Below are 7,250 nucleotides of genomic sequence, written 5' to 3' on the forward strand. Positions count from 1 at the left end.
AAAAAATGAAATCCTTTTGTAACAGACGAGTTTCCGTATGAAACCCTGATACTTTGAAAGAGAACAAAATAAAATAATCAGTAAATGCATGAAAATTTAATAGCAAAAAGACTTATCATAAAATAAAATAAATAAGTAATTTGAAACAAAATAATATAAACTTTAATAAAATATATAAGTAGAAACAAAATAAAATAAAATAAAATAAACTTTAATAACATAAATAAAATTTATGAAACTAAAATTATCAAAGTATTTTCTGTTCAATACATTATAAGCAACCTCTAAAATTTAAAACTAAAATTATATAAAATTGATGCAACTAAAATTATCAAAGTATTTTCTGTTCAAAATCATTAAAAGCAAAAAGATTTTCATAAAGAACTTTGTTTGTTAGAAACTTTAATAGCAAATATATAAGTAGAAACAAAATAAAATAAAATAAATAAGTATTTTGTTGTAAGTAGAAACAAAACAAAAAAAGCAAAAAAGAAAACAAAAAAAACTGGGAAAAATAAAAAAATTGCCACCTACTGGGCCACCATGACCTGAATAGTAGAAACCCATCAATGGGCCAGGATTCAGGCCCGCAAAAGGCCCAGTAGGCCCATTTGGCATAGCAGTGACAATTAGGCCCGTAAGCCTGGAATAGAAAGGAGCTCGAGAGGGGTGCGGCAGTGGGGCTTATAAACCACTGCGCGCCCCTCTCAACTAGCGAGGTGGGACTAAACTCCCACCACCACGCCGCTGTGCGCGGCCTTTGGTCCCGGTTGGTGGCACCAACCGGGACTAAAGGTGGGCATTGGTACCGATTCGTCCCACCAACCGGAACCAATTCCCGCCTTTAGTACCGGTTGGTTCCACCAACCGGGACCAAAGGCCGCCGCTTCCCTCCCTTTGGACTGCTGAAAAGAGACCTTTGGTCCCGGTTGGTGGCACCAACCGGTACTAAAGGGGGGCATTGGTACCGGTTGGTGGCACGAACCGGGACCAATGCTCTGTGTATATAAGCTGGACTTGTGAAAATTTTCATTCAGTTCTTCGATCTGCCTCTCTGCCGCCGAACGCCTCGACACCGACGAACACCTCGACGCCGACGCCGTCGCGGCGCCCTGCCTGCCCCGACGCCGCCGCGCCCCTGCCGTGCCCCGACGCCGTCGCCGCGCCATGCCTGCCCCGACGCCGCCGCGCCCCTGCCGTGCCCCGACGCTGACGTCGTGCGCCCCTGCCCTGCCCCGACGCCGACGCTGTGCGCCCCTGCCTCGCCCCGACGCCGTCGCGCCCCTACCCTGCCCCGACGACGCCGCCGTGCGCCCCTGCCTCAACCTCGACGCCAACGCCGCCGCGCCCCTGCCCTGCCACGACGCTGCGCCATGCCCCTGCCCTACCGTCAACGCCGCCGCACCACTGCCCGCCGGACAGGCCGGTACTCCCTCCTCCCTCCCACCCCTCTCCTCTGTCCTTCCTTCATGTATGTGATGATGGTGAAGTTGGTTCAGTGCAAAGTTTCAGAGAATTGCATGTTTTCAGCCATGTCCACAAGGTGTTTGATGAAATGCTAGGGCTAGCTAGGGAACTTTGTTTTATGTGAAACTTTCCAGGATGATGTCTCCTTGGATGTTGGTGAAGATGGTCAAGTTGGTTTGTTTAAAGGTAAAACTTGTTAGTGCAAGTTTTATTAAAATTTAGTGCTGGACAAAAACTACATGAATTTGTTTGGTGGACTTGCTAGATGAAATTGGGGCTGCCCTTCTGGACTTAAGGGTTTAGTAGGAAGGACTACAAGATGTAAAAAATTCAGATTTTTTTAGCAAGGAAAAATAGGGTTGTAGTTCAATGCCAAGATTGGACCAAAATTGAAAAATGGAAGTTGTGCTCAAAATTTTCAAATGACCAGAGTGGGTTTTTGAATAAAAATGATCTATAGGCATCAAAGGACTTCTCAAAAATTTTGTGGCATTTGAAAGGAATTATTTGAAATAGTTCTAGTGCAAAAATTTACATTTAAGAAAAAATAAGAAAATTCTACTGATGTTTTTGTTCATAGCATTTTTTTTGTCCATGTATGTATGTATGTATGAATGGATGGATGGATATGGATGTATATACAAAATATTCATATATGATGTTTTTTTTGTTCATAGCAATTTTTTCCATGTATGTATAATTTATGTATGTATGTTCATATATGCAAAAGTTACATTAAAGAAAAAATAAGAAAATTCTATTTTTTCTTCTTCTCTTCTATCCCGATAACTTCAACACGAGGGGGGGGGGGGTCGATATACCCCCTCCCCGATAACATTATTTTCCCATGTATGTATGTCGTCGTTGTCGATATAACCCCCTCCCGGATAACTTCGACATGAGGGGCGGTCGATATATATACCCCCTCTCGACCGTGATAACTTATACCACGGGAGCACCCCCCGGCCCTCTCACTCGACCAAAACTCTCGAGGACACCCAAACCCTAGAAAAAAAAACAATGTCGGTCTCCTACCCCCTCCCGCCGCGCCCCTACCCGATCGACAAACTCTCTTGAGGCCACCCAAATTTACCAAGTTAAAAGAGCGTTGTCGTCGAGGCCACCTCGAACCCTTGAAGCGTTGTTGAGGCCACCCCAAACCCTTGAAGCGTTGCCGAGGCCACCCCAAACCCTAGAGAAGCGTCGAGGCCATGCCACTAATATGATTCCTTATTGTGCTTAGCTAGCTAGTTCAACGTTTGCCACTAATATATCCATCTGTCATGTTTGAATAATAGTTGCCATGTTGTAAATATTTGCAGAAACTATGGATCCGCACCCCCGAGACGAAGCAAAAGAAGCGGTGTTGGGGGAGATAATCGCACACGGAAGTGATGCCGTCTTGTCGTTTCTCAACGACACTGGACCGATGGTCTGGAAAGACAGGATGAAGAAGCAGGCTATGACGATGATCAAACAATGGAGGAGGAAGGACACCGTGATGACGGCTCCGGTGACCGAATGGAGGGGGAAGGACACCGTGATGACGGCTCCGGTGAGCGAATGGAGGGGGAAGGACACCATGATAACGGCTCCGGTGACCGAACGGAGTCCGGTCAGGTATATATATTAATTAATTAAGCATGTGCTGACTATAGCTAATTGATGCATTAATTGTTTTTGGTATGTACACATATTAACTCTCTTCTTTTTCTTCTTTTGTAGCCCTCCGGATCGAGCAACACTTCGGTAACGAGACGAGGCCTGAAGAGAAAGTTGCGCGCGGATGAAAGGTACACGATCATCGAAATTGATCGCGCTGGCCAACCGATTGAACCCCTCCGGACCAAGCAAAAATTTAATGCTCAGTGCGGGGTTCTAGTGAGGGACATGATCCCGATCAGCATCGAGCAATGGTTGAAGCCTAAGGACAAAGACTCTCAGGTGTCTTATGTCAGCGATAGGCAGAAAGCTGATCTTTGGACCGCGTTGCAGGAAAATTTCACCTTCCCGCCAGAGGAGGATCCAGAGAATCCAGTTAAAAAGCAAATGATCAAGGCTTATGCTCTTAAGAAGATGGCTGAGCTATTCAGGAGGTGGAAGAATGAGCTGAAATCATCGTTTGTCGACCAAGACAAGACTCCAGAATTCATTGGCCGATTTGAGAAGATCAAAGATCAGTGGCCCGAATTTGTCACCAAAAAGAAATCTGAGAGAGCAGCGAAGATGTCAGCGACAAACAAGAAAAATGCTGCAAAGAAGAAGCATCACCATCGCACGGGGTCAGGTGGCTACCTGAAAGCCCGGCCGTTGTGGGACAAGGCTGAGAATGACCTCATTGATAAAGGGATTGAACCAGAGACGCGACGCTGGCCAGACCGTTGCAGGACTTGGTTCTTCGGGGTTGGGGGAAAATTGGACCCTGTAACAGGGAAGTGCGTTTGGACCGACGAGCAGCTGAACACACCCATCAAGAAGCTTCAGGAGTATATCGAAAAGGCGCAGCAAGGGACGTTCGTTCCGGACAGAGAGAACGACGAGCTCACAGAGGCCCTCGGGAATCCTGAGCACCCCGGACGGACACAAGGCACGCCAGGCTCCCTTTCGTGGAAGGCTGGATTTCCCGACGCAGGCGGTTACAGACACCGGGAGAGGAAGAAGAAAAAGGAATTGACCCAACTACAGGCGCTGCACACAAGGGTACAAGCGCTAGAGGAACGAGAGGCAGTTCGCAGCACGCGACCTGCCGAACCTACACCTGAAGCTACCCCGCCATCTTAGCGGAGAAGCAGCTTGGCTTCCACAGAGCTGCTTCAGGAGCCTGTCTTCACGGCTCCTGCTAACTACCCCGTAGATGCTATCACGGAGTCTCAGCATTGCCAGCATATGACGCAGTGGATGGAATTGAAAGTCAAGGCGGCTGTTGGCTCTGTTGCACCTCCTGAACCTGGCGCAACTTTTCACTGTCGGCCGATTCCAGAAGGATATGCTAGGGTGATGGTGGATGAAATCACAGAAGGATTTGAGGACCTCCAGCTTGACCACCCTACGGGTGAAGGGGAGACTCGGCTGGGTTCTTGTCTGAAGACTCCATGCCTATGGCAGAAGGAGCTCATCAACCTTCCGAATTGGATGCCTCCGCCTCCTCCTCCTCCTCCGGCGAGTCAGGGCACTCCGCCTCCTCCTCCTCCTCCGGCGAGTCAGGGCACTCCGCCTCCTCCTCCGGCGAGTGACGATCAGGGCACTCAGCCTCCTTCTCCGGCGCGTGGCGGCACTCCGCCTACGCCGGTGCGCCCCAGCAGCCACCAGCCTCCTCCTTCTCCGCCTCGCCAGCAAGGGTGGAAGAGACCCGCCGCCGCCCCGGCTGCTCCGGCGCGTCGTAGTCCTTCTCCTCCGCCTCGTAAGCAAGCATGAAAGAAGACAGCTGCAGCCGCTCCGTCTGCTCCGACGTCTAGCAGTACAGCCAGAGGCGGGAGGCAATACAGATACGGTCCACCTCTCAAGCCTCTAGAGAAGTTACCGTACGAGATGACCGTGGAAGAAAACAAGAAGATCGTGCAAAAACAAGTGAAGGACTTCTTTGAAGGGGCGAAAGCAGAGAGACATCCACCTCCGGAGGAGAAGGTAGATCCGGTGAAAGCAAAGTGCACTATCGATGCCCTTAGGAAACCACCAAAGTCTCCGCCGAAAACCAACTATGAGCGCATTACTGAAAAGGCATATCTCGAAGCGGAGCGGTCGGGAAGTACTGTCAGTGATCAAAGGTTAAAAGAACGACGAGTAGCTGGGAAAAAAATTGCCCAACTCGGCGAACAAGTGAACCAATCGTGCCCCCCGCTCAATGTGTCTAGCGACATCGTCGCTAATGCTCCGGGGATGGTGCCCGGTTATAGCAATCTTGGAGATTACCTGCCCGACGATGTACATTATGATTTCTTGGAGGTGGACGAACACAGATACGAGTACGGGAAGCCTCTCGTCAAAGATGAAAAATCTCTAACAACGTTGATGCGAAGATTCCATAATTGGTACATGAAAACCTGCAGAGAGTCTGGGGGGACGAATACTGTGTATCTGAGAGTTAAAAAGGAGCACAACCTCATTGGAATTGATCCGTTGCATGTTCCATTTGAGGAGTTCTTCCAGTTCTTCAATCAAAAGGCCCTCGATAAATTAACGGTCACTTGCTACTGTCTGTAAGTACTACTTCTGTCATTAAGTCTCTATATATAGCTCAGCTCTTTCATTGCATGTATTTATAATTATCCTCACTATATTATGCAGATTGAAGATCGTCGAGTGCAGAAAAGCAGAAATGATGATATTGGGTTCATTAACACAAATCTCATAGATGAATTTCAGGTTAAAAAGAGCGCCGAAGAGGCCGAGGCCAACTTGCTCAAATCATTGTTAATAAATCAAACAAAGATTTAATACTCTTTCCTTACAACTTCGAGTGTTACTGTCGTGTGCATATTCGGTTTCCCTTATTACTCGAGCGAGGTTATAGTAATGTAATTGATGAGTTATGCATGCGTGCGCAGCTTCCACTATATTCTCCTGGAGATTAAGCTTGAGCGGGGACTAGTAACCGTCTTAGACTCGAGACGAAAAGATCCCGAGACCTATGCGGACATGACTAAAATTCTCAACAAGTAAATTCAATCGATCATTATCGCACCATATCGGCAACTTTTTGTTCATTTCCTGATATCTCAAGTAATAATTATTTTCTTTGTCTTGCAGGGTTTGGAAACAGTTCACCGCAGAAGCTCCGGGACTGCCGAAGGAGCTGCGATATACATACCCGAAAGTAAGTACTACTAGCTAGCTAGTTGCGCGCATCTCCCGTTGATTCTAGCTACTTTCATCAATGCCATTTATAATGCTTCATTATCAGTTTTATTGACCTCTATTTCTCGTAAAGTGCTTGTGGCAGGAACAAGGGAATGATTACTTTGGATACTACGTGTGCGAGTTCATCTACAACGCGACTTTGAAAAATAAGCGGGGCTACTCTAAAAGACAATATGAAGTGCGTAAGCAATAATATTCACAATTTCATTTTATTACACCATCATTTTTGTTGAGTTTCATTCATATATATGTATTAACCCCCTTCTTCAAATTAGACGTGGCAGATGCGGAATGAACTCCTACCACAAGATCGCATGAAAGCAATTCAAGAGGAATTGGCGGGATTCTTTCTTGACCACGTCATCAATAAAGCTGGAGAATACCATGTGGAAGTTGAGTTCAAATGCTAGGGGATTGTAAGAGATCTTACATATTGTATATATGTATGTAGCCAGTAGCGTCGGAAAGATAATACGAAAACTTGTTGTTCGACCAATCTCTCGGAGAAGGAGAGGTCGATCACTTCTCTCGGTATGCATGACGAACTTCTGTACTTAATGGTTTCCTTCATTTTCTTACTAGCTAGCGTGTCGAGGGCCTCTCTATGTATAGTACGTAGCGTCGACCAAGCACGGAGATAAGAGAGGACACTTCTCTCTATTAATTAATTAGCTACCTAACACAATATATGAAACACCTTAATTAACCATACAAAACCCCCAAATCCACCCCCTTTCAAAAAAAAAAAAACCCTAGCCCCTGAACAGCTGACGCGTGGGTGCCTATTGGTCCCGGTTGGTGCCACCAACCGGGACTAAAGGGCCTCCTGCCTGGGCTCGCAGCACCGGCCACGTGGATGCCCATCTGTCCCGGTTAGTATAAGAACCGGGACTAAAGGCCTAGGCATTAGTAACGACCCTTTAGTC

The sequence above is a fragment of the Aegilops tauschii genome, chromosome 5, assembly GCF_002575655.3.
Source record: "Aegilops tauschii subsp. strangulata cultivar AL8/78 chromosome 5, Aet v6.0, whole genome shotgun sequence".
In the NCBI taxonomy this organism is placed as follows: Eukaryota; Viridiplantae; Streptophyta; class Magnoliopsida; order Poales; family Poaceae; genus Aegilops; species Aegilops tauschii.